Here is a 24,232-nt window from a genome sequence, read left to right as displayed (position 1 = left end):
AGTGGTAGAGTGCTTGCCTTGCATGCATGAGGCCACTGGTTCAATAACTTAGCACCACATAAGCAGAAAAAGCTAGAAGTGGCACTGTAGCTCAAGTGGTAGAGTGCTCGCTCACCTTGAACTGAAGAGCTGAGGGACAGTGCCCACGCCCAGATTTCAGACACCATGACTGGCAAAAAAAAGAAAAGGAAAGAAAAAAGAAATTCAGACCAGTTCCCAGGGCATGAATTGAAGCCCCAGCACAGGAAAAGATAATATTCATATATATGAGATCTATTTACATACATAGGTTCTACTGCACATGACATTTATTACCCTTATTTAGTATTGTTACACATATAACATTTCCTTTATTATATCATATCCCATAGGATATATTTGCATATGGATTATACATCCTATTGAGACCCAGGACTTTCACAGAGAAGAAAAAAAATGTGTCAAATTGGCTTCTTACTCCACAAATAAATTTTTGGCCAGCTGGAATTTCAACTCATCCTACATTGCCCAATCCATAAATGGGGTACAGTCTTAGCACAACAGCCTCCGGCAAACTGAGCATCCAGGAAATTCTGATGAACTGTGATCAAAATGTGCTCAAAAATGTGTAGATTGATATTATATATATATATATATATATATATATATATATATATACCTGCACCTATATGTGTATATATATATATATATATATATATATATATATATATATATATACAAACACTTACAAAGAGGGAATGTGAAGATGTTATTAAATTATATATATGTTAGAACCAATTATTAGTTACTAAATTATGACTCCATTTAATGAGGTATCATGGTTGAATACTTACAACAGAATTAAAAATTAGTCAATATCCTTAATCATACCTTGGTGCTAGAATGAAGATTTAAATCCAATAATTTTTGTGTGGCATTCTAAAATAGAATCATGAATTAACTGCAAATTTAATTATTACTTTTATAACATTCAATTAGCATTCATCAGGATCTCCCTCCATTTGTGGGTGATAGTCATAGCATTCGAATTCCAGGCCTGGCTAGGTTACTTTGAATGCAAAACATTGGAATGACACCATGAAGATTTCAGATTGTCATGATTAAAAAAGAGAACAACAAGAAGAAAAGAAAGCCAGGTGTCAGTGGCTCCTGCCTATAAACCTAACTAATCCTGAGGCTGAGATGTAGAGAATGCCAATTTGAATTCATCCGGGGCAGGAAAGTCCACAACACTCTTCTTTTTCAAACAGATCACAGGGGAAAAAAATATGAGTGGGGCTGTGGTTCAAGGGCAAAGTGCTATCCTTGAGCAAAAGGAGCTCAGGGACAGGGCCTAGGCTCAAAGTACAAACCTGGACCTGCCTAAACCCCCACCCCCAAAAAAGGAGGCAATAACTCCATGTCTCTGTGTATGGATGGATGATGTATGGATGATGGGCATTCAGCAGGTTGCCCATGCTCATGTCCTTCCCTCAACCTGGGCAAGTCCTCAGAGAGTCCTAAGTCTGAGCCAGCAGCTTGAACAAAGCATCCTTCTCTGCCATTTAATAACTGAAGCCCCGCCAGCTTTGCCTGGGCTGTGCAACAAGTGCCTTATGTTCTGGTTGAGATGTCCCATCGGGACACCGAGCAGCCAGCCACTGCCTCCAGGGAGACCACAGGTCCTAGGCTGTAGGAGTTGTCAAAGGTTCTGGCTCCATATTCTCTATCCCTCTGTTAAATGTGAGCCTACTCCTCTGGGGCCTGGTGGCTATTCCTCATTCACCATTCTCATTGCCGAGTCACAGGTTGTTCCCAAATCTTGGCAAAGATATGAAGTAGCAAGCGATTTCTGCACCAAAAGGGATAAGCCAATAAAGCCCACCCTCATAGTTCCTGTCAGAAGTGAGCCTTGAGCTGCGAATGTGGCTTAGTGGTAGAGTACTTACCTAGCACACAGAAAGGCTTGGGTTTGATTCCGCAGGATCACAGAAACAGAAAAAGCCAAAAGTGGCACTGTGGCTTAAGTGATAAGAGTGCTAGCCTTGACCAAAAGAAACTCAGGAACATGCCCAGAGTCTGAGTTCAAGCCCCAAGACTGGCAAAAAAGTGAGCCTGGTGAGACATATTCTTCTGGTACTCATAGGAGGGCCAAGGTTAGAGGTAAGAGATAGGGTAGAGGACAGTTGCTGGTGGCTCACACCTGTAATCTTAGCTACTCAGGAGGCTGAGATCTGAGGATCACAATAGCAAGCAGGAAAGTCTATATGAGGCACTTTTCTCCTATTAAACACCCCAAAAGTCAGAAGTAGAGCTGTGGTTCAAGTAATAGAGTGCTAGCCTTGAGCACAAAACCTCAGGGATAGCATCCAGGTCATGAATTCAAACCCTAGGACTGGCATGAACACACACACACACACACACACACACAAACCAAGCTAGAGCATTTGCCAGTCAGCCTGCACAAGTTCCATCTCTAGCAACTCAATATTTAAAAAAAAGAGGGAGAAGGGAATGAAAAACTTGCTCCTGGAGGTGGTATAACCAGTGCCAAAATTCCAGTGGAGTTCTAAGATGTGGAACAAGATAGAGAGCCTCAGGCAGAAGGTACAAACTGCACAAAGTTTCTTGAGTTGTGGTGTAGAATAGGTGGTGTGGGTGGAATGAAGGTTCTGAGGCTTCACACAAGTCCGGTAATACATTCAAGGCTGGGTCAAGGCTTGTATTTGATCCACAGGGAGGGCAGAGGGTGGAAGTCCCAGAATGGGGCCCAGGGGGAAGATTAGCTTGGCTTTTCAAGATGGACCCCAGCCATTTCCTGTGGCTGGTAGCCTTTTTTTCACAGCTCCTGACCCTCAGGCCTCCTTTCCATGGAGGAGTCAGGGCAAATGCACGGAAGAACACTTGCTTAAGAAAAGGTTCTATTTTAATGTTTTCGTTTCTTTCATGCATGTGTTTCTAACGCATTTATAAGATTATTTCTTTGTTGCTTTGTATGTCCCTCCCCCACAGTGTAACCCCCGCTTTCACTATATTTGATGTCAGTATAACATGTGGAGGAGATGGGGACAAACAAGTCGTTTAAGGATTCAGGTGGACCTGTTGCAACAATGAGAAGTACAAAATGTCATGTCAAAACCAGCTTTACAATGTCGGTGTGGGGGGGGGAGGGGGGTATAATTGGGTGGGGGGAGGGGGGTAAAATTGGGTGGGGGGAGGGGGGAGGCAGGGAAGGGAAGTGAAGGGTAAACAAAGGAGGAGGCTGCAATGCTTGGTAAGAAATGTATGCATTATCCTGCCCATGTAATTGTAGCCCCTCTGTACAGTATGTTCTCAAATAAAATAAAATACAATTAAAAAAAAAAAAAGAAAAGGTTCTAGGGGGCTGGGAAGGTGGCTCAGTGGTAGAGCGCTTGCCTTGCATGCATGAGGCCCTGGGTTCGATTCCTCAGCACCACATAAGCAAAAAAGAAAAAAGCCGGAAGTGGCGCTGTGGCTCAAGTGTTAGAGCGCTAGCCTTGAGCTGAAGAGCTGAGGGACATCGGCCAGGCCCAGAGTTCAGGCCCCACGACTGGATCCAAAAAAAAAAAGAAAAGTTTCTAGCCCAATGCTACTAGTGGCTCAACCCATATAAATCCTAGCTACTGAAAAGACTGAGATCAGAATTTGTGGGTCAAAGTCAGCTCAGGGGAGGAAAGTTAGTGAGACTTTTCTTGCCGATGTACTACCAGAAATGGAGCTGTGGATCAAGTGCTAGAGTGCCAACCTTGAGGCAAAAGTTAAAGAGACCGGAGCCTAGAACCTAAGTTCAAGCCCCAGTACTGGCACATAAAAAATAAAGCTTTCAGGAGTTCCGAGTCCACTGTGGTGAAAGTCTAAATCAGTTGGGTGCTGGTGGCTCATGCCTATCCTCCTAGCTCATCAGGAGGCTTAGATCTGAGGATCGTCGTTCAAAGCCATCCTGAGCAGCAAAGTAGAGGAGACTCTGATCTCCAATGAACCACAGGAAAACTGGAAGTGGTACTGTGGCTCAATTGGTCAGTTGAAGAGCTGAAGGGACACTGCCCAGGCCCAGAGTTCAAGCCCCACCTGGCCTGCATGAACCTCACTCTGTGGCTCTAGGCAGAGTAATTTCCAGTGGACTGCTAAGGGTCTCCCAATATCTAGGTGTCCTACAAGTCTTGAAAGCAGCCTCTTTGGGAGCCTTTTTCTATAGAGCGGGCCAAAGTATCAGACAACGGTCTAGCCTTGGGGCACTGAGGTCATCAGCCAGGTCATCAGAATGGCATCTGTCATGGGTGCAGTGTGGATCTGAGCAGTAAATCAACATTTCAGACCAGGTTTCTGGGCCAGGAGGGGCAAGAGCTGCAAGATGGCACAGCAGGTAATGCCTACTCACGGGGGCAAATTTGTCAGGCACACCTTAGGTGGGTGTTGAGTTGGGCTCATGAAAGGCTTGTTGGCTCAGGAATCCACAGCTGGCCGTCTGCTGATTGTAGCAGTGGGTATCCCAGGAGTCCCAGGGCTCAGAGGCCTGCTTTCCTCACCAATGTTCAGCGGCAGATGAAGGTCTGCAATCATGCATTGAGTATAAACGAGCATCCATCGTGTTCTTCCCTTGGTCCTGTACCCTATGCATGGATGGAAGTGCAGGTTCCATAGAACTTATTGCCATGGCCCAGAACCCTCAGCCCAAGAAGGAGTTGGGGAGAAATAAATTACATGTCGAGAGTTTACTATGACTATGCCTCTGGACTGCCCCCAGTTCTAGCTCAGCTCATCATTACCACCTTCTTGTGTGTATGTCTGTGTGTGTGTGTGTGTGTGTGTGTGTGTGTGTGTGTGTGTGTGTGTGTGTGTGTGTGTGTGTGCATGGGCACATCTTAGTACTTGGGCTTGAACTCAGAACCCGGGCTCTTTTTTCATTCAAAGCTAGCAATTCTACCACTTGAGTCACAACTTTTCTTCCAGCTTTCAGGTGGTTATTTGAAGAGGAGAGTCTCACACACTTTAGAAAAGTGAGCTGGTGATAAGAAATGTACTCATTATCTTGCCCATGTAATTGTAACCCCTCTGTACAGTATTTTCACAATAAAAGATGCTATTGATACAAAAAAAAAAAAAAAGAAAAAACAAAGTGATGTGGGCTGCCTCTGAATGCCAATCCTTAGATCTCAGCCTCCTGAGGAGCTAGGAATGTGAGAGCATGAGCTATTAACATCTGGCCACATTTTCCTTCTTGGCTAAGACAGTGTACCTCTCTCCCAGCCTAGCACCCATTTATACCTAACCTTCTTCCCCCTCCCCCTACTCCTCCAGGCTTCAGAGGAAACGTACCCTCCCCTGAGGACATAGAAATTGGATGCTCGAGAGTTTTGAGCTTTATGTTCTCCACACAGTTAAGGGCTGCTGGGAGCTGATGTGGAGATCAGAGATCTAGGCCAAGGTAAGTAGATAGCTGTTCGAACAGAAGACAGTATGAAGAGACATCCTTGCAGCTGGATGCCAGTGGCTCATGCCTATAATCCTAGCTAATCATGGCTGACACTTGAGGATCAAGCAAGATTCAAAGGTAGCCTGGGCAGACTGTTATCTGCAATGAATCACCAAAACGGTGGGAAGCAGAGCTACTGGAGTACAAGAGGTAGAGCACCAACCTTGTGCAAACAAGCTAAAGGATACCACCTAGGCTCTGAGTTCGAGCCCTGGTAAACACACACACACACACACACACACACACACACACACACACACACAAACATCCTTAGCAGGTGCCAGGGGCTCATATCAGCAATCGTAGCTACTCAAGAGGCTGAGCTCTTAAGATGGCAGTTTGAAACTAGCCCAGGCATGAAAGTTCGTGAGATTCTTATATCCACTAAAATACTAAAAAGATGAAATGTGACCGGTGGATCAAGTGATAGAGTGTTAGATTTGAGCAAAGGAAGCTCAGTGCCTAGGCCCTGAGTTCCAGCTCTAGAGTTTTTTTTTAAAGACACATTTTGCCCCCCCCCCCTTAGGCCATCAATCCAGATTTTGGTCATCCTAGATCTCACTTCCACTCCTGCCATTTCTACAGCACCACCACAAGTGGCCTGTTTCTGGCGAGCTCTGGGTTAAGAAGTGAATGTACACAAGCGGGGCATACCTAGGTCAAGGCTAATGCCCCAGAACATTGAGGTATTGGCCATACCAGTCTCTCCTCCCCCAATTCCCTGGTCCTGGAATCTAAAGTCTGTGCCTCTGTAATCTGGGCATCCAGAATTCTCTAGAAGGATTGGAGAGGCCCAGATGGGGCTGGAAGATAGACTTGCCTGCGATAAAGTACTTGGACATTTCCTAAGCACCAACAGATATTTCCAAGCCACCTTGGCCTCACCTCCAATGTAGCCTGGAATCTTCCTTGCTTGGGCAGCCTTCAGTCCGCTGCAGTTGGCCAGAGCCACCGGCAACCCCCTTCCCTCACTCCACTACCAGCCTGCTGAGAGGGACATGCAGCCAGAGGTCTAGCTGAGGAAAAGGGCAGGACATCCCATGTCTGAGTTCCCCACCCAGAGACAGGCAAGGCTCTATTGCAGCTAGCCCAGCAGATGCAGAATCCCGTGCAGGAGGCCAAAGATTTGGACAGCTGGACTTGGGCCCCAAAGAAAAGTTGAACTCAGGTCTCTGGCCATTTAGGACTCATGGTAGACCCTGTTAGGAGGCTAAAGGCAAGGTCGATGTGGAGGAGGGGCACCATCCGAGGTGAGAAAGAGGCAGACAGGCACCCAGGAACAGGACAGAGAAAGATGAGGGAAACACACACACACACACACACACACACACACACACACACACACACACAAATATGGCACTGGTGTCTCACACCTGTCATCCTAGCTACTCAGGAGGCTGAGGTCAAAGCCAGCCAGCACAGAAATGCCTGTGAGGCTCTTATCTCCAATGAACCACCAAATAGCAAGAAATGGAGCTGCAGCTCAAGTGTTAGAGCACTAGCTTTGAGCACAGAAGCATAGGAACTTCACGTAGACCCTGAGTTCAAGGCCCAGGTCTTCTACATCCAAACTCACAGACACACACACACAGACAAAAGACACACGAACACACAGACACACCCAGTGGTAGCCCAAAGCCTCAGCAGTCCCTGAGCACCCTGAACTTTCCACCCCAGAGAAGATGGCTCTACCATCATCAGACCAACTGCAGACAAAACTCAGAGCCTCTCACATGTCTGGAATGGTTCACAACATATCATCGCATTTCTACTGTACACACTGTTATGCAGAAAATTCAGCTACCTTTTATTTGGTTGTAGGTTATGGGGTTTGAGCTTTGGGCCTGCCAGCAGGCCCTCAGCTGTTCAGATGAAGGTGTGCGCTCCACTACTGGTGCCACAACACCACATCCAATTTTCTGGTGGTTCATTGGAGGTAAAGTCTCACAGACGTTCCTTCCCAAGCTGGCTTTGAACAGTGATCCTCAGATCTCAGCCTCCTGAGTAGCTAGGCTGACAGTTATGAGCCACTGGCAGCGCCAGGCTACAGCCAACTTTTTTTTTCTTCAGCTCTTTTCTTTCTTTCTTTTTTTATTGTGAAAATCCTGTACAGAGGGATGACAATTACATGGGCAAGATAAGGAATACATTTCTTATCAAGCATTGTAGCCTCCTCATGTAGCCACCTTCTTATACCAAGGGAAAACCCAACTCATCAAGACACAAACCAAATGTAACCCTACACTTCAGACTTGGTCACCAGCATGCAAACCATTCTTCCATGGATGGAGAGCATATAATTGACACTACCATCCGACACCTGCTCCCATTCACCCACTCCCTGCCTACCACAGGCCATGACCTCTGGAGTTCTTGGTAAGGCACCACCCACCCTGCTATGGCTTCACACTGTGGTAAACCTGGAGAGTTATTAGAAATGTCTGTACAGTGAGGCCAGCACCTAGTCTCACAGCCATAGCAACCATAGTACTTCACTATCTCTTGCAAGCAAAGAAGGGGTGTCTTTCTTTCTTGTTTGTTTTTTTGTTTTTGCTTTTGCTTTTTGGTTGAGGGGCTTGAACTCAGGGCTTGGGTACTCTCCTTGATGTCTAATTTTCCTCAAAGCCAGTGCTCTACCACTTGAGCCACAGTGCCACTTCCGGTTGGAGATTGGAGATGAGGTTCTGGTGGGACTTTCCTGCCTGGGCTATGAAATGAGAGCCTCTGGAACTCAGCCTCCTGAGTGGGCAGCATGACAGGTGTGGGATGACAGGCATGAGCCACCGGCTCATAGCTTAAGGTGTCAAGTCCTTCAGAATGTCCACCTAGTCCTCCTCTAGACACTACCACCTAGACACACCTCTACCTCCCTCAGGGACAGCAAAGGGATGCTACAATCTGGGTGAAGCCATGGGGATTAAAGGGCCCCCTCCACATCACTAACCCCCTTTATCCTCCCATCTGCCTCCTGCAGATTGCCTGGTCTTCCAGGGCAGATCAGACGCCCAAAGAGTTCTTGGGCCTGCCCTATGTCCCCCTGCCCCACCCAAATGATACCTGAGGACTTCTGGGGCCAGCTGCTCCATGTCCTCGTGGAAGACATTAGGAGGGTTGCTGACAAGCGGGCCCAGGGGTACCCAGGGCAGAAGGACTGTCCAGCTCCCCTCTGTCAGAGGAGACACAAAGCACAGATGGATCTACTAAGAGCTTCAGGGCATAGCCATCCACTTGTCACAAAGGTCACTGGGAGAACTGTTTTATGGTGACAGCCCTGGGGCCTGACCTCATGGCCTGGCACTGTCCCTAACTTGCTTTGTCTCCAGGGGAGTGCTCTTACACCTGAGCCACCATGCCACTTCCAGATTTTTCTGTGCATGCAGGACCTAGGAATCGAACCCATGCTTTCCTGTGTGCTAAGCGAGCCCTCCACCTCTGAGACAAAATCCCAGCCCTAGATAGCTGTTCTTCTGTGAAGCCTCAGGCCTGTCTTGGGACAGTTTCGCACATCTATACCAAGTCTCTCACCAGCAGCCCTGGCTGGAAATGAACACGCTCTGCTATGTTGCCCATCATCTGCAGCACCTTTGTTCTCTGTGCGTCTTTCAGCTCCTCCTTGTTAAGCAAGACCCCCTTTTCAAGTGCTGTCTCCAAGAAGCCCTTTCTGATCACCTTGGAAAAGCTGGAGGCTCTCCGCTGTGCAGGCTGCCAGCCTTGTCAGACTCTGCCTTCCAGCCAGTGTGGGTTGAGAATGCATGAATGGGAAGGCTTGGATTCCACCACCGGATTTGTGAAGGCCCTGATACACCACCCAGGGGCAGGTGTTGTATCACACTCCGTGAGAGGGGGCTCGAAGCTTGGGCAATCTGTGGGGAAAAAGACAGGACCATTTCTTTGTGTGGGCTTGAACTGAGGATCTGGGAGCTGTCTTTCTGAGTTTTGTTGCTTAATGCTGGTGCTCTACCACTTGAGCCACAGCACCACTTCTAGCTTTTAGGTGGTTCTATGGAGAGTAGAGTTTCATGGGCTTTCCAGCTTATGGCTGGCTTCAAACTGTGATCCTCAGTTCTCAGCCTCCCGAGTAGCCAGGATGATAGGCATGAGCCCGAACCCCAGGTGATGGGCACCAAAGGCTTTTTGTTTTTTTTTGTTCCTGTTTATCTCCTGTCAACTAGCAAGCCCAAGTTAAAATAATCATTACAGGGGATCAAATTCCTCTCCTAGGTCAGTTAATCCAAGGAGATAAAGTGTCTTTGGAAAAGGCTAGTCTGATTTGGATTAGGGGTGTTTCTGTGTGTGTGTGTGCGTGAGTGTTGGGAATACCTACCCTCATCTCTGTGGTGCCTCATCCTCCCAGCAGGGAGAGCATCCAGGATCCTGACCCCAAGGGAGGTGGATGGGGCAGGGTACCTAAGGTCACAACCAGGGGGATGATCTGAATTCTGTCCTGCAACCTAAGCCTGGACAGATGAAGGAGAGAAGGTGAGGGTTAGGGAAACATGAAAGGGAGCCCCTTACCTTTGGCTACATGTACCAGCAAGAAACCTGAATACATCTTTCTTGGAAGTCAGATAAAAGGTGTACAATGTTCATTTATTTCATGATTGTGTTAGTCCTAGGGCTTGGATTCAGGGCTTGGGTGTTATCCCTGAGCTTCTTTTTTTCAAGGCTGAGGCTCTACCACTTGAGCCACAGCACATCTGGTTTTTTGTGTGTGTTTTTGGGGAGGGAGGTGGTTTATGGGAGATAAGATTCACACGTACTTTCCTGCCTGGGTTACTCTGAGTCACAAGATCAGAGCTCAGCCTCCCAAAGTGCTAGGATGGTGGGTGGGAGCCATGAGCTCCTGACCGCCACCATCCATTTATAATCCCTTAAACCCAAGGCCAGGCCACCCATACTACACCTCCTTTTTGGGAGTAGGAAGCAGACATGAGTGGGATTGATACTTCAACAGCCTACCTATCTTTGAGCATTGTTCTGGGTCAGTCTGATGGAGGCTTCGTCCTTATCCACAGCAATGATTTGGCTCTGTCACAAGAACAAATGTTCCCTGGGAGGAATCAGGTCTGGGGTCTCTCCTCTGAACCCGCCACCCTAACCAAAACGACACTCCCCAGCAAAGGGTAGTACACACAGAGTGTTTTTATTGTCTTAGAGCCAAGGTCTTGTCAGATAGGTGGGGGTATAGGTCAGAGGCCTGGGATTGTGCTGGGCAGGGGGACAAGGTGACACTTTCTCATCCACTTTCCTCCAATGGTGTAGCAGAGTGATGTGGGGAAGGACTCATGGGATGGACAATGAATAATCATCATGGTCTAGCCAGGGCACAGAGGGGCTTACCTCATGAAGCTGCTTCAACAGGCTGAGCAAAACAGCTCCTGACCCACAGCCCACCTCCAGAATGAGAGGGCCACCTTGCGTTCCAGCCTCATGGGGATGCTGGGCCAACTCCTCCAACACTCATTCTACCAATTCCTGAGAGAGAGAGAGAGAGAGAGAGAGAGAGAGAGAGAGAGAGAGAGAGAGAGAGAGAGAGACAGAGACAGAGACAGAGACAGAGACAGAGACAGAGACAGAGACAGAGACAGAGACAGAGACAGAGACAGAGACAGAGACAGAGACAGACAGACAGAGAAAGAGACAGAGACAGAGACAGCGACAGAGTTCCAGAATTACACTTAAGCCAGATGCCGATGGCTCAAACCTATAATCCTAACTACACAGGAGTCTGGGATGTGAAGATCTTGGTTCATAGCTGGCTTGGGAGGAATGCCTGTGAGAATCTTATCCTCAAAGAACTAACAGAAAATGGGAAGTGATGCTGTGACTCCTGTGGTAGAGCGCTAGCCTTTATCTGAGGAGCTCAGGGACAGCATCCAGATCCAGAATTCAAGCCCCACAAATGACAAGAAGTGGACTTCCCATCACAAGAAATGGACTGAATAACACCCACTGTCCTAGGAAGCATGGCAGAGAAATCAGGCCAAGATTCCTTTCAGCTGGTAATCATGAATAGGTCACCTGGCTTCTCCATGACTCATTTTCCCCAGCTGGAAAAATGAATAGAGTGAAGGATCCCTACCTCATGAGGATAGGGTAATGAGAGACAGCCATGTTTTGTTTCATAATCCCACACCTGTTGCATGATTAATAACAGAACCCATCTGAGCCCTTTCCCAGCAACTTCCTGTCATATGCTCACAGAATTGATGAGAAATATATCTGACACCTGCTCCCTCTGTTCCTGGCTCTGCTCCAGAGATCCCTCTGTATTAGTCCCTTATTTCCTCACAACTGTCCCATGAGGAGACTGAGGTCCGATGGTTGACATCCAACCCAGAGCTTTACCTGTGGTCAAGAATCGGCTGCTGTGAACTAAGAGTTTGAACAATCCGTCTAATGCGAGGAATGAGCTGGGCGATAAATATCTACCAGCCCCCTCCTCCCCACACACATACACACAACACATGTCCATCCTCCTTTGCAAAGATGTTTTACTTTCTTTCTTTTGATTGGTTGTGGGTCTTGAACTCTGGGCCTGGGTTCTATCCCTGAGTTCTTCAGCTCAAGTCCAGCACTCTACTACTTGAACCACAGCACCACTTCCGGTTTTCTGGTGCTTTATTGGAGAGAAGTGTCTGAGGGTCTTTCCTGCCCAAGCTGGCTTTTACTCTTGATCCTAAGATTCAGCTCCTGAGTACTTAGGATGACGGCCATGAGCCATTGACACACAGCCAAAGATGCATTTCTATGCTTGTCATCCTATCCCCTCAGGAGACTGAGATCTGAAGACTGCAGTTGAATGCCATCCTTGGAAGGAAAGTCATTGAGAACTCTTATCTCCAATTAAAAACCCAAAAACCTTGCAAGTGGAGCTGGAGCTCAAATGGTGGAGTGCTAGCTTTGAGCATAAAACAAGGGATGGGACCCAGGCCCTAGTTTTAAACTTTTTCTAGCATAAACCCACCCAACCAAGGGAAGCAGGTGAGCACACCGGAGCTCAAAGCTCACACATAATACTCAAGACTCACAGAATAGACCCCATCGTGCTCTGAGTCTCTAGATTCTATGCCCTAGATCATGGCAGGCTGAGATGGGACTGACCATGCACCGAGTCAGGACATACAAGTACAATCTCATACTGAGATCCCGTGACCTCATCAAGGACTCAAGATCTCTCACTGTCCTGTCTTGACACTGGGTAGTCAGTTGAGATCTAGTTATCCAACCAAAGGATATTGGAATGAATTAATTTCTCAGCCAAGGGATGCAGACTGGAGGGCTCTAGGTCCCTTTATCTGGGGAAGGAGAAAAGGGCTGATCCACCTCAGGAATGATCCTGGGTTGTGAGTATCCTCAAAGAAACAATGCAGCTCAGAGCCCAGTGCCTCTGGTTTTCTCACCAGCCTCGACCTTCAGTCTGCCCTCTCTAAATCACACATCTTCCATCTAGACTAAAGGCTGAGCCAGCAAGGAGACCCAACTCTACCTCTGAGAATGGCAGTCATGGGGCCCTAGAGTCCCCTAGAGGAAGACTCAGAGCAACATGCGTCTGACTGTTTCCCTCATTCCCTGGCTGTCCTGTGCCAGTGGCCTGGTTTCCTCTGTCTGTGGTTGAGGAATGAACACTGGGGGTGTCATCTTCAGATTGAGCCAGCAAAAGTCCCAGTCCCCAAGGATGTACTGCACAGGCATCCTGCAGTGGACGACAGCGAGGTTGTCAAGGGTGAACCTAGAGTGCCAGGACTTTTAATAGGGATGTGGCTGGGTTGAAGGCTCTATCACTGATGGTCTAGGTTGTAAGGTGAGGTCACGGCTTCAATGGCCTGACACACCTGATCTGGGATCATCCTCCCTCTTCATCTTCCTCCTTATCCCCTGCCTCCCCCCCCTCTGGATATCGCACTCCCTATCCTCCCTAACGTTTGGACACTTTCTTCTCATCTGACCAGAAAATAAAGTCGGTGACACACCCTGAGCCCTAGGGTCTACCCCAGGCTGTTTCCCTCAGCAGTAAGCAAATCACTCAGATCCTGGATATCATGAAGTTGCTGAGGGGACAGTCGCTTCGTCCTACATACTGGCTTTAGGCTCTGAAACTGTCCCCACAGAGATTGTGAATGGTTGGCTCCCTTGACTCCAAACCAAGGCCTGCATGATCCCTTCTTCCTTCCTTTCCTCCTTTTCTCCCTCTATTCTTCACTCCTCTCTTTCTCTGTCCTCTCTTTGTGTCACTCCTGGGCCTTAAAATCAGAGACTGGGTACTGTCCCTGAACCTTTTTACTCAAGGTCAACAGCCTATGGCTTGAGCCACTCATCCACTTCTGGCATTTTCTTTTTGGTAGTTAGTTGGAGACAAGAGTCTTAAAGGCTTTCCTGCATGGGCCTTAAGCCTCAATCCTCCCATCTCAGCCTCCTAAGTAGCTAGGATGACAGGAGTGAAGCAATGGTATCCAACTCAAACCAAGATTTCTTCATGTGCTGTGGAACCAGCACTGGAACCTTTCATCGTGTATGACCCGCCCCTCACCCCCTGGGCTTGGCACACACTAATCGTATTTTTGGATAAATAAAGTAGCATCTGTCTATGACAATACTACAGCAAAGTCCCATCTAATTCGTTAAGCATCCTGGGTGGGGACAAATCCTGATGTAGCTCTCCAACAGTTCTCCCTCCTCCCTCTTCCCACCCTCCTGGTACCACTGCACTTAACTGTTTTGGTTCCAAGGACGTGAACCATGTTGTCCTCACTGGATTCCAGGGCCTCTGGGATGCCTATCTTCTCAAAGATCTCTGTCCAGCCACTGACCAGCTCTGTGGCACTCCATTCCCCACTCAGGTGTGAACAAGGTTTCTGTGAGGTGAACGCCAGGCTCAAGGGGCCTCCTTTCCACTCCCTGGTGCAGACAGGATGGTCCACTATCTCTGGCCCCCAAGTTTCATGTTGCAGAGAAAGGATCCTTGAGGCATTCCAGGTCTCTGAATCTCCCAGATTCCAGTGCAGGTTCTGGGAATTGTCTCTGCTCACATCTGACTGGCTGCGGATGGTGAGGTCACAATCTCTGCTCCCCAAGACATCCTCAACTGTGGTGGTCAGCCTAGAGAGAGCCGGTGGAGAATCAGCAGCTGCCAGAGAAAGGCAGTCAAGGCACGACGTTCATAGCAGGAAAACTTCTGGCTTGGGAACTCTGCCTGTGCCGCTTTGAAAGTCATTGTTTGGTGGCTGAAATTGTCCATCTAATTTGACCCAGAATCCCAGACATTAGTAGAAATTGCCAGCTATAAGAAAAAACCCTGGAAAAGGTAGCATACTTAATGGGTTCCAAAATAAGCAGTCCCTTTTTCCTTCCAGACAGCCTACAGCAGATTACAGAAAATGGCATTCAGAGAGCCTTAGCTAACTGCATGTCCTGATCCCAAGCAGGCTCCAACAGGGGGAACACACTTGCCTACCATTGCCTAGCTGGAAACAGCTCAGGAGTGATATAGCTTGGAGTCTGCAGGACTCCAGGGAGGACTGCCCACCAGTGCACTGCCCTGGGAGGAAATCCATGGCAACATTGGGGAGCCGGAGCCCCCTGTTAAGATGCCCTTGGACACCATCAACGCCCTGGGTAAGATTCCCCCCTCATCCTCGGTCGTGGTGAACCATCTCCCATGTCACACGGTTCATTAATTCCCAGACCCTCCTAGCTTCACAGCCCCTGCCCTACACCCCCTATCTAGTTCCCTAATTATGTTTGGCAGACACATTCCCAACTTTGAATTAGCTCCAACTATACGCATGAGAGCAGACTGTCTGGCTGGAAGAATGCAGCTGTGGTCACAGTAGCCTCATGAGCCTTCTGGCTAAAGACAGAAGGGCAGGTATCCACTCTGGTCTGTGGTTCACACAGGCCTCCTAGGAGAGACCCACGCAGGCCCAGCAGTTACTGTGGGCTGCAGGAAAGGGGACGAAAGTGGTGGGAAGGAACATCTAATGAAATCTTCTCTAAAGGAGCCATGACACTGTGAAAGAGAAAACAAAAATTGTGGCTGGGCTCATACTGGGTATTAATGAAAAAAGAACAACAAATACACACATGCACACAAATAAAATGCTTTTGCTTGGGCTAGGAAGGTGGCTCAGTGGTAGAGTGCTTTCCTTGCATGCACAAAGCCCTGGGTTTGATTCCTCAGCACCATGTAAGCAAAAAGAAAAAAGTCGGAAGTGGCGCTGTGGCTCAAGTGCTAGAGTGCTAGCCTTGAGCTGAAGAGCTGAGGGACAGAGCACAGGCCCAGAGTTCAGACCCCACAACCAGACCCCCACTCCAAAAAATTATGGTACTCTTTTTAGACATGCTGACTGTACAATGAGAAAGATGATCTCTCTCTCTCTCTCTCTCTCATACACACCTAAACACACAGACTCAAAGCAGTGCCTCTCCTGAATTTGTTGATTTCTCATCTAGGCAACGTACCCTTGTCAGAACCAGGGGCAACCACCCAAGGGGAACAATGCTGTAATATTGCAGAACCACCCTGCCTCCCCCTTTCTCCAGGGCCAGACCCTTCTCCTTGGGAACAACCAGCCTTGACCCCCCATTCACCAAAACCCTAGTTTAGGACTCTGGGTGAAGGAGTCCCGAGACACGTGGCTTCTCAGAGCCTGGACAGAAAACAAAGCAGGGGGTCATGGTGCCTCCAGAGAGGTGTCTGACCTGGGGTGGGGGTGTCATTGGGGACTTTGATTGGGTCCTAAAGGCTATATACATAGATGGACTCCCTACTTCCCTCCTACATACTTCTGAACAACTTGGCAGATTCTTGGGGAGGATGAGGAGACCAGATGGACTGGGAGCACTAGCAGAAGCTGGCAGAACTGGGAAATGTGATCACCCAGTCAGAACTGTTGACAGCTGCGGTTGGGGGTACAGGCCGGTTGTATGTGTGTCAGAGGGGGTGTGCTTTTCTCCCAAATACCCACCTTCTATCTGACCCCAGTGCCCTCACCTCTCTAGTGGGCTCTTCTGGGAATGTCCTCAGGTGAAAGGGTGACTGAGCACAGAAGACAAGGGCTCACACAGCAAGGGGGGCCTATCTTTTGCATCCAACACCTCCCTCCCCAGCAAAAAGGAAAAGACCTAGAAGGCAGGTGGTGGGGTGTTGCTCCCCATCTCTGATGAAAGCCACCAGGTTCCCACCAGGGAGAGAAAGGATGCACATGCAAGGCTGTGTGGCTCCCACTGCTCCAGGCTAGGGGCTCTGTGGTGCCCCCTCTTCACCCATCCCTGAAGTTCCCCTTTTCCTGGGACACTAACCGCTAGAGATGAGGGTCGGATCCCCGGGTGGACACCCACTTCCACCCCCCCCCTTGGGTGCATTTGTGGCAGAGCTAGGGCAGACTGTGGCACATGGGGGAGGTGCAGGGGTGATGGGTAAGGGGAAGCAAGAGGCGGGGTTCTGGCTCTGCAGGGGTGGGGGGTTGGGTAGAGTGGGGAGGTTGCTGGGGGTTGGGTCGTGGGGTGCTGGCCCGCAGGGCGGCCACTCACATGTGTTGCTGGAAGAAGCTGTAGGCTGTGATCAGGTGTGCACCTGGCATCTGAGGACCTGGGGCCGGGACCAAGTAAGGGCCACAAGCATGCCAGGGGCACGCCATCTCAGCCAGGTTACTGCAAGAGGCACTGTGGTTCAGAGCTGGCAGGGCCATGTTTGAAAAGCAGCGCTGCTGAGAGGGGGCGGGGCATCTGCGGGCACATGGCGGGGATGTTCGCAGCCTCTGCTCCTTCTCAGCAGCAGTTGACTCAGCGGCCTCCTCCCCTGAGTCTGCCGCCACTGCTGCCTCCACCTCAGCAGCCATAGGTGCCTAATTGTCACATGCTCTGCACTTCTGGCCAGGACCCACGCTATGATCGGAGCAGCCGCCAGCCACTGAAGCCGTTTCCACTGGTGGTTGTGTAGTAGGAAGACCCCTACTCAGGCAGGCAAGCCCTCCTAGTCGACCGGAGTGACAGAGCCCACCGCAACAAAGTTGTTATTAAAGAAGCAACTTTATTGAGAAGATTCCTACACTGACAGGCCAGGGGCACAGCACAGACTCGGGGAGCTGATACTGTGACCCCCAGTGGCCCAAGTACTTAGGTTTTTAAATGCAAAAATCACAAGGTGAAGCCTGGTCACGTAGGCAACCAATGAGATTTTCACACACCCAAAAGATTGCACAGTCATACCAGAACACACCCAGGTGGCCAATGAGGTTACACTTTGTCACATAATGGCTGTTTAAACCAGCCTATCACTTTTGGTTTAAATGACTGGAGAATTCAATGGTAAAGCAGAGCTTAAGGTAAACATACACAAAGGAGTTTAGTGGAGTTTAATATAGGCATGTGAAAAAGGTGGAGTTTATACTAAACTCCGGATATTGCCAGCATGCCAGCAGGAGCCGGATTACTGGCTAACTGTTTAGTCAGTCTGTCCTTAACAGAACAATGAAGGTGGGTTAAGTTGTTAAGGGGAGGGGGACCTAGAGGTATTCTTTTCATTCCAGGAACTGGGCTGGTTGGAGCCAAGGTTTTTTTTGGTTTTTTATTTTTGTTTTTTTTTTCTAAAATCCCTAAAACAAAAACAAAACCTGTAAAGAAGCTGTCCCAGCTCGAGTCTCCTCTCAGGGCCTACTTCACTTGTGCTCCTGCTCACTCTTCTCTCTGCTCTCTTTCAGCCCCACACTCCTCTCCTGGGCCACGCTGCCCTGATGCACACATGCCCCTGCTCCCTTGGGCCACTGGCCATTGCTGCCACCAAAGTGTGCCCATGAGCCCCGACCTCTACTCCCCTGGGCCCCGCCCCCCACCACTAGCCACAATTGCAGCCCTGACTAGGTCCTAAGGCTTCCAGACCATGGCAATTGCAGCCTTACCTCAGCTCAGCATTCTCCCTCCCACCCCAGAGCCTGCCCTGGGGATCGAATCACCCCTCAGCCCCACAGCTGGAGGAGATTCTCTTCCATTCCCCTTCATTCACACACAAAGCAGGTGCATGGTGACACTCGTGTGTGTATGTGTGTTTGTGTTTGTGTCTGTGTGATTGTTGGGGATAACTACCTCTAAAGGACTCAGAATATAGCACCCTTTGGGATGACTCAGCACACAGCGCACTTCCAAAAATAGCACAAAGCACTCTGTGAAAAGGACTCAGCACACAGCTCCCTTTGAAGGACTCAGCATGTAGTACTTTGGGTAGAGTACTCAGCACACACCACCCTTTGAAGGAGGGAGTCCATAGCCTGCAATGTGAAGGACTCAGTGCATGGCATGCTTTGAAAAACTCAGCACATAGCACTTTTTCCCAGTGATTCATCACATAGCACCCTATAAGACTCCACACAGCACCCTTTGAAGGGCTGAGTATGAAGCACCCTGTGTAAAACACCCAGTGCACAGCACCCTTTGAAAAACTCAACACATAGAACAATTTTGAAGGACTCAGAACATACCACACTGGAAGCACTCAGCACACAGCACCATTTGAAGGACAGTACAGAGCAAACTTTGTAAAGGACTTAGCACACAGCACTCAAAATACACCTCATCCCTCTCTTCACAAGGGCTTAGCACATAGAGGACCCTTTGGGATGCAGTAGCTCACTACACCTTTTGAAGGACTCAGCATACAGTACATTATGTAATGGACTCAGCACACAGCATCCTTTGAAAAACCCAGGATGGTCCACTTTTTCAGGGACTCAGCACATAGTATCCTTTGCAATGACTCAGCAAAGGGAACCTTTTTGAGGACTCAGCACAAAACCCCCATGTGGGAAGGACCCAGCAAATAGGTCCCTGTGAAGGAATCAGCACATAGCTGAGTGTCACAAGTTCAGCTGTCATTAGAATTAGGGTGCTTTCTTCAGTATCACCATTCTTCAGAAACACTTCACAAACCATACTAGTTCACATTTAGACAACCTGTGTTTTATGGGGGAACTTGACTGGGGGTCTTGAACTCAAAGATTGGGGGCCCTGTCCCTGAGCCTTTTGGTTCAATGCTAGAGGCCTACCACTTGGAAGCACAGCTCCAAATTTGTTTTTTGGGGTTTGTTCTTTCACAGGTCTTATGGTGATAAGTAAGGACAAGTTGGGGTATTCGTGGGCAAAGGCTCTTAACTCAGCATAGAGCTGACCTCTCCCTTTTTTGTGACCCTGAAAAGCCGGACCTCCTGGAGCTCTCTTGGCCTAGGGTGGAACAGACCTGCTCTGGCATCAGCAATCAGGCTGAGCAAAAGTCAGCTTGGCTCTGGTCACTTCCCCAAATTGAACTCTAGAGGATGATGGCACAGGGCTGCATGTTCCGCCTTTGGCTACGAGGGGGCAAGAGTGGCCCACCATAGGGATTGTACCTGCAAGTTGTGTTTACTCTTGCTTCCTTAGGGTCCCCATCATGATTCAAAGCCACCCGGGAGAGGAAAGTCCTTTAGACTCTTACAATTAACAATCGAAAAACAAGTGGGGCTGTGGAAGTGGCACAACACTAGCCTTGAGCAAGAAAACTCAGGGAAAGAGCCTAGGCCCTGAGTTCACACACACACACACACACACACACACACACACACACACACACACACACACACACACACACCACATGCATGCAAAATCAGAGATTTCTACACTGCAATCTTTGGGTATTCTCTACTTTTCCCCCACTAAGCCTGTTGGCTGCTGGCCTAGGTGTTTGATGCATACAACAGCACCTGGCATCTTTAATTTTGGGGGGACAGAATGGCTAGAAGGTCAGCCTTCCCCCATCCCAGCTCCTTGATTGGGTCATGGTCTATCCAGGACCTTTGGGCTCCTTTACAGACTCACCCAGAGGCCTTCAAAAGGCATCACATACTGGGCACTGGTGGCTCATGCCTGTCATCCTAGCTACTCAGGAAGCTGAGATCTGGAGGATCACGGTGCCAAGCCAGTCTGGGCAGGACAGTGTGTGAGAATCTTATCCTCCATGAAACGTCAGAAAACAAAAATGGCATTGTGGCTCAAGTGGTAGACTGCCAGCCTTGAGCAAAAGAGCTCAGGGACAGTGCTCACAGCCAACAACAGCACGGAGAGGCATTGCATGTTGTCTTTGGGATTGGCATGGGCCAAATGTAATTGGAATTAATTATGATTGGAATTAATCAAATCCTCTAAGAGAAAGAAGTACCTCATTTAGTCTTGTGCTCCTCTCTCTCGTCTCACCCCCTGGCCTTGTCCGTGCTTTGGGTCACCACGGGTCTGGCTCGACAGTAGGGCTCGAAGGAAGATCCCAGAGCAATCACCCCACCTCCTTCTGCCCTGCTCACTCTGCTGCTTCTGCTCTTTGCCATAGACCTTCTTCCTGAAATCCATCCATGAGGTCATCACTACCAACATAGTGGTGAGTGGTGGGTCTGGCCTAACTAAGGGCAGTCAGAAGTGGAAGTAGGTCTGCGACTAGGAACTTCCACCTTGGGTGTGGGCTGAGGCCAGGGCTGACTTTTATTTCATCCTGAGCCTTGCAGTGGTGAGAAGAAAGTGTAGACTTTACATTGAGTCAGATAAGATCAGAATGTGGAGGATCACTTGAGTGGGGTAGGATGTGGGACTCAGGGGGCCACTGTTGTTGGTATTTTCTTGGGACTCCCCTCTCCCTCTCTCATCCCTCAATGGTAGAAGAGAAACTTCAACTAAGGCAGTGGGAAAAGGGGGCGGGGGAATATTTTTGTGTGAACCAGACTTGTGTTTCATATTCATCCTAGCCCCTACTTCCTATTGATCTGAGGAATGGCCATATGAGTTTGGAAGGGGGAAGAATCATCCTAGCTGAGAATGTGGCTTAGTGGTAGAGTGTTCGCCTAGCATGCCTGAAGCCCTGGGTTCTATTCCACACAGAAAAAGCTGGAAGGGGAGGTGGGGCCAGCCTTGATCAAAAAGAGCTCAGGAATAGTAGCCAGGTCCTGAGTTCAAGCCTCAGGGCTGGAAGAACAAATCTTTGTTGGAGGCTTTTTTTTTATTTTGATTTGAAAACACTTTATTCTTTGTGATAAGCATAACATGGGCCTCTTTCTTGGCCACCAATGGGCCATTAGATATCCCTTGAGTTTGGGCCAACTCCCTGCAGCCTCTGCCCTACCTTACCCCCAGTTTAACCATCCCGTCATCTGGCATATGGAGGCGTGAGAGAAAGCCACTTGGCCACCTACTTCTGGTGGCTGCCAAGGCTTTTGAGATTCGGTATATCACAGAGTTCTTCATCATCCACATCAGTCTACAGGAGAATGTGAGAGAGCACTCCTCCCCTGAGCCTGGGAGCTGTGGGCGCATCTGGATGTGGGGCATCTGGGGTAGGACCTTCTCCTTGGGGGAGTCCACTATGGGGTTGGGAACCCTGAACTCTCCTCTGGCAGGTTCCATGCTGTCTTCAAGTGGCAATTCTTCAAAACCTTTCTGCTCCTCCCTCATTTCAACCACCACACGTCCTGAGGCGACTGAAGCAGAGTTGGTGGTGGGGAGGAGGGGTTCAGCCTGTGCTGGCATCTGTAGACTGCTGTCTGTGCCTTCCCTTGGGAGGAGTGACAGCAGCTCCCGCAGCACTCTCCTCTTCTCCATCTTGGCCTGGGACAGCCAGTGCATGCACTGGGCTTTCTCCCAACACAGCTCATTCAGGACCAACATCTGCTCTTTACACACCATGAGGGACTCCTCAATGGTTTGCATGTGTGCCGACAGCTGGCTGCATCAATGGTGGAGCTCACCTGCTGGACTCTGGAAGTCCACCTCATCAGGCAGGTCATGGACAAAGCAGATTTTCTTCTTAGATGCCCATGTCTTCCGCTTCTCATCCCCATGCCTACTGTGGTGGCAGCTCATGGTGTTGAGGGTCTCTGGCTCCAGCTTAGTCTGGCACTGAGCTGCTGGGTCGGCCAGAGGGTGCCTGCAGCTGGCCCGCCATTCTTGTGGCAGGAGTTTCCCCCTGTGGATCTCATCCTCCAAGAGCACTCTCAGAGCCATGTCACTCTTGGTATGGGGAACATCTCCATCCTCTGTGATGGTCACATGGGGGGGAGGGAGTCACCTCCTTACCTTTTGTTTCTCCAGGGCTCATGCCTTCCCCTTCCCCAGGGAAAACCAAGGAGCTCAGCTGGACCTGCAGGCACTCCTCCTGTGATCTGCTGGCTTCCAGGCACTTGAGAGTGTCCTGCCACTGGGCAAACCACCTGGTCCCTCCAGTTTGTTGAGCCCTTCACTTGCTTCAGCTGCTCCAGAAGCTGGGTCTGCCTCTCTAAGTCCTGCTGCAGGGCCTCCTTCTCAGAGCACAGCCACTCATTGGAGGCGATGTGCCTCACAGGAAGCTCTGAACTCCTGCACTGTCCCAGGGACTGCTCCTGCTGCTCCTCAGCTGCTTGGCTCACTCTCTCAGCCACCACTATCCATTTCTCTATCTTCTCCTCTGAGCAGTCCAACTGTTCCCACAGATGTTTCTTCATCTACTGCTCTGAGTCCAGGATGCTGGCGAGCTCCTCCTTCTCGCTGCTCACCCTGTGGAGAGCGTTCCAAAGCAGGGCCAGCTTTTCCTCGGTTTGTCCATCCCGCACACATGCACATCGTGGGGTCTCAGGGATCTCCTGCCGATCCTAGGATTTCTCCTCCAGTCTCTGCAGTTGCTCCTGCTGCTCCACGTTTTGAAGATGGAGACTGGTTTTCCTGGACCTGGATGTGAAGTTGTTCCTCAAGGTTTTTCAACTCCATCTGGTTGCTGTAGGCCTGGGCTTGCAGCTGCCGCTTGGCCTGATGGTCCTGAGGGGGCAGTGGCTTTACCAGCTTCCTTCTCAGTTCCCACAGCTCATTCCCCAGGTCCAACACATGCCTTGCCCCTCATTCCTTCTCCTCTGTCAGTTGGTTCACCCATTGGGTTCAGCTGCCATGCCTCCTCCTTCCGTGCAGACCTCTCAATGCTCACGGCCTCCATGAAGGTGTCTCTCTCCAGATAAGCTGTGGTCACCAGCCTGCTCAGGTTGTCCAGTAGTCTCTTCAGTACCTCACGTCCTTCCAGTGCTTGTTGGAACTTACATATTCTCTTCTTCATGTTGCTCCTCTGAATCCACAGCACTTCCACCTTCTCCTGCAACTCTGTGTTCACTTGTTCCAGGTCATCGAACCTTCTGGTCTCTTGCTAGAGCTGAAGGGTCACATCATTCAGCTGTGCGAAGAACATTTTGGTCTCCTCCTTTGCAGAGCAGTGACTGCAGAACCCGCTATCTCCAGCTCTGCCACGGGCCACTCTGTAGCTTACAGGCAGCTGGTGAGAGCTTCGTGATCCCTTTCTCTGTCACCAGTGGCCTGCTGCACTTGGGCCAGTGCACATTGTAAATTGCTTTCTGCTGAAACCAACCACTTTATGGTGCCTTGTGGATCTCTACCTCCATTTTTGGTGCTGCATGTATCTAGGCTATCTTCTCCCTCACTTACTCCCATTGATTCTGCAGGTCTGTCTTTCCCAGCTTCAGTGATTGGATTGTGGCATAGAGTGCCTGGTTTCTTCTTTTCTGTGGTCCAGGGTTGACACCACATGAAGGTAGCACCTCTGTGGATCCTTGGTGGGATTGGGACCCTTGACACTCTGGACCATGGTGGCTGTGACTGTGTCCAAAGGCAGGGGAGGACCATGGTCGGCATCACCTTTGGCCAGACTCTCCATTCAATCCAGCTACCCAGTGGTGTTTGTCTTCGTGATCCCTCCCTTTTTCGTGTTCTTTGTTT

At 49.4% G+C, this 24,232-nt stretch overlaps 1 pseudogene; it reads right to left on the bottom strand.

Annotated features, from left to right (window-relative positions):
* Positions 1-9,819, bottom strand: part of LOC138825641 (MTRF1L release factor glutamine methyltransferase-like) — a 60,729-nt pseudogene extending 50,910 nt beyond the window's left edge.
* Positions 9,820-24,232: the final 14,413 nt, after the last annotated feature.

Source organism: Dipodomys merriami, unplaced genomic scaffold (genome assembly GCF_024711535.1).
Source record: "Dipodomys merriami isolate MVZ:Mamm:240054 unplaced genomic scaffold, mDipMer1.0.p SCAF_139, whole genome shotgun sequence".
Classification (NCBI taxonomy): Eukaryota; Metazoa; Chordata; class Mammalia; order Rodentia; family Heteromyidae; genus Dipodomys; species Dipodomys merriami.
Note: the sequence above shows the minus strand (reverse complement) of the source record. Positions and strands in the feature narration are given on the sequence as shown.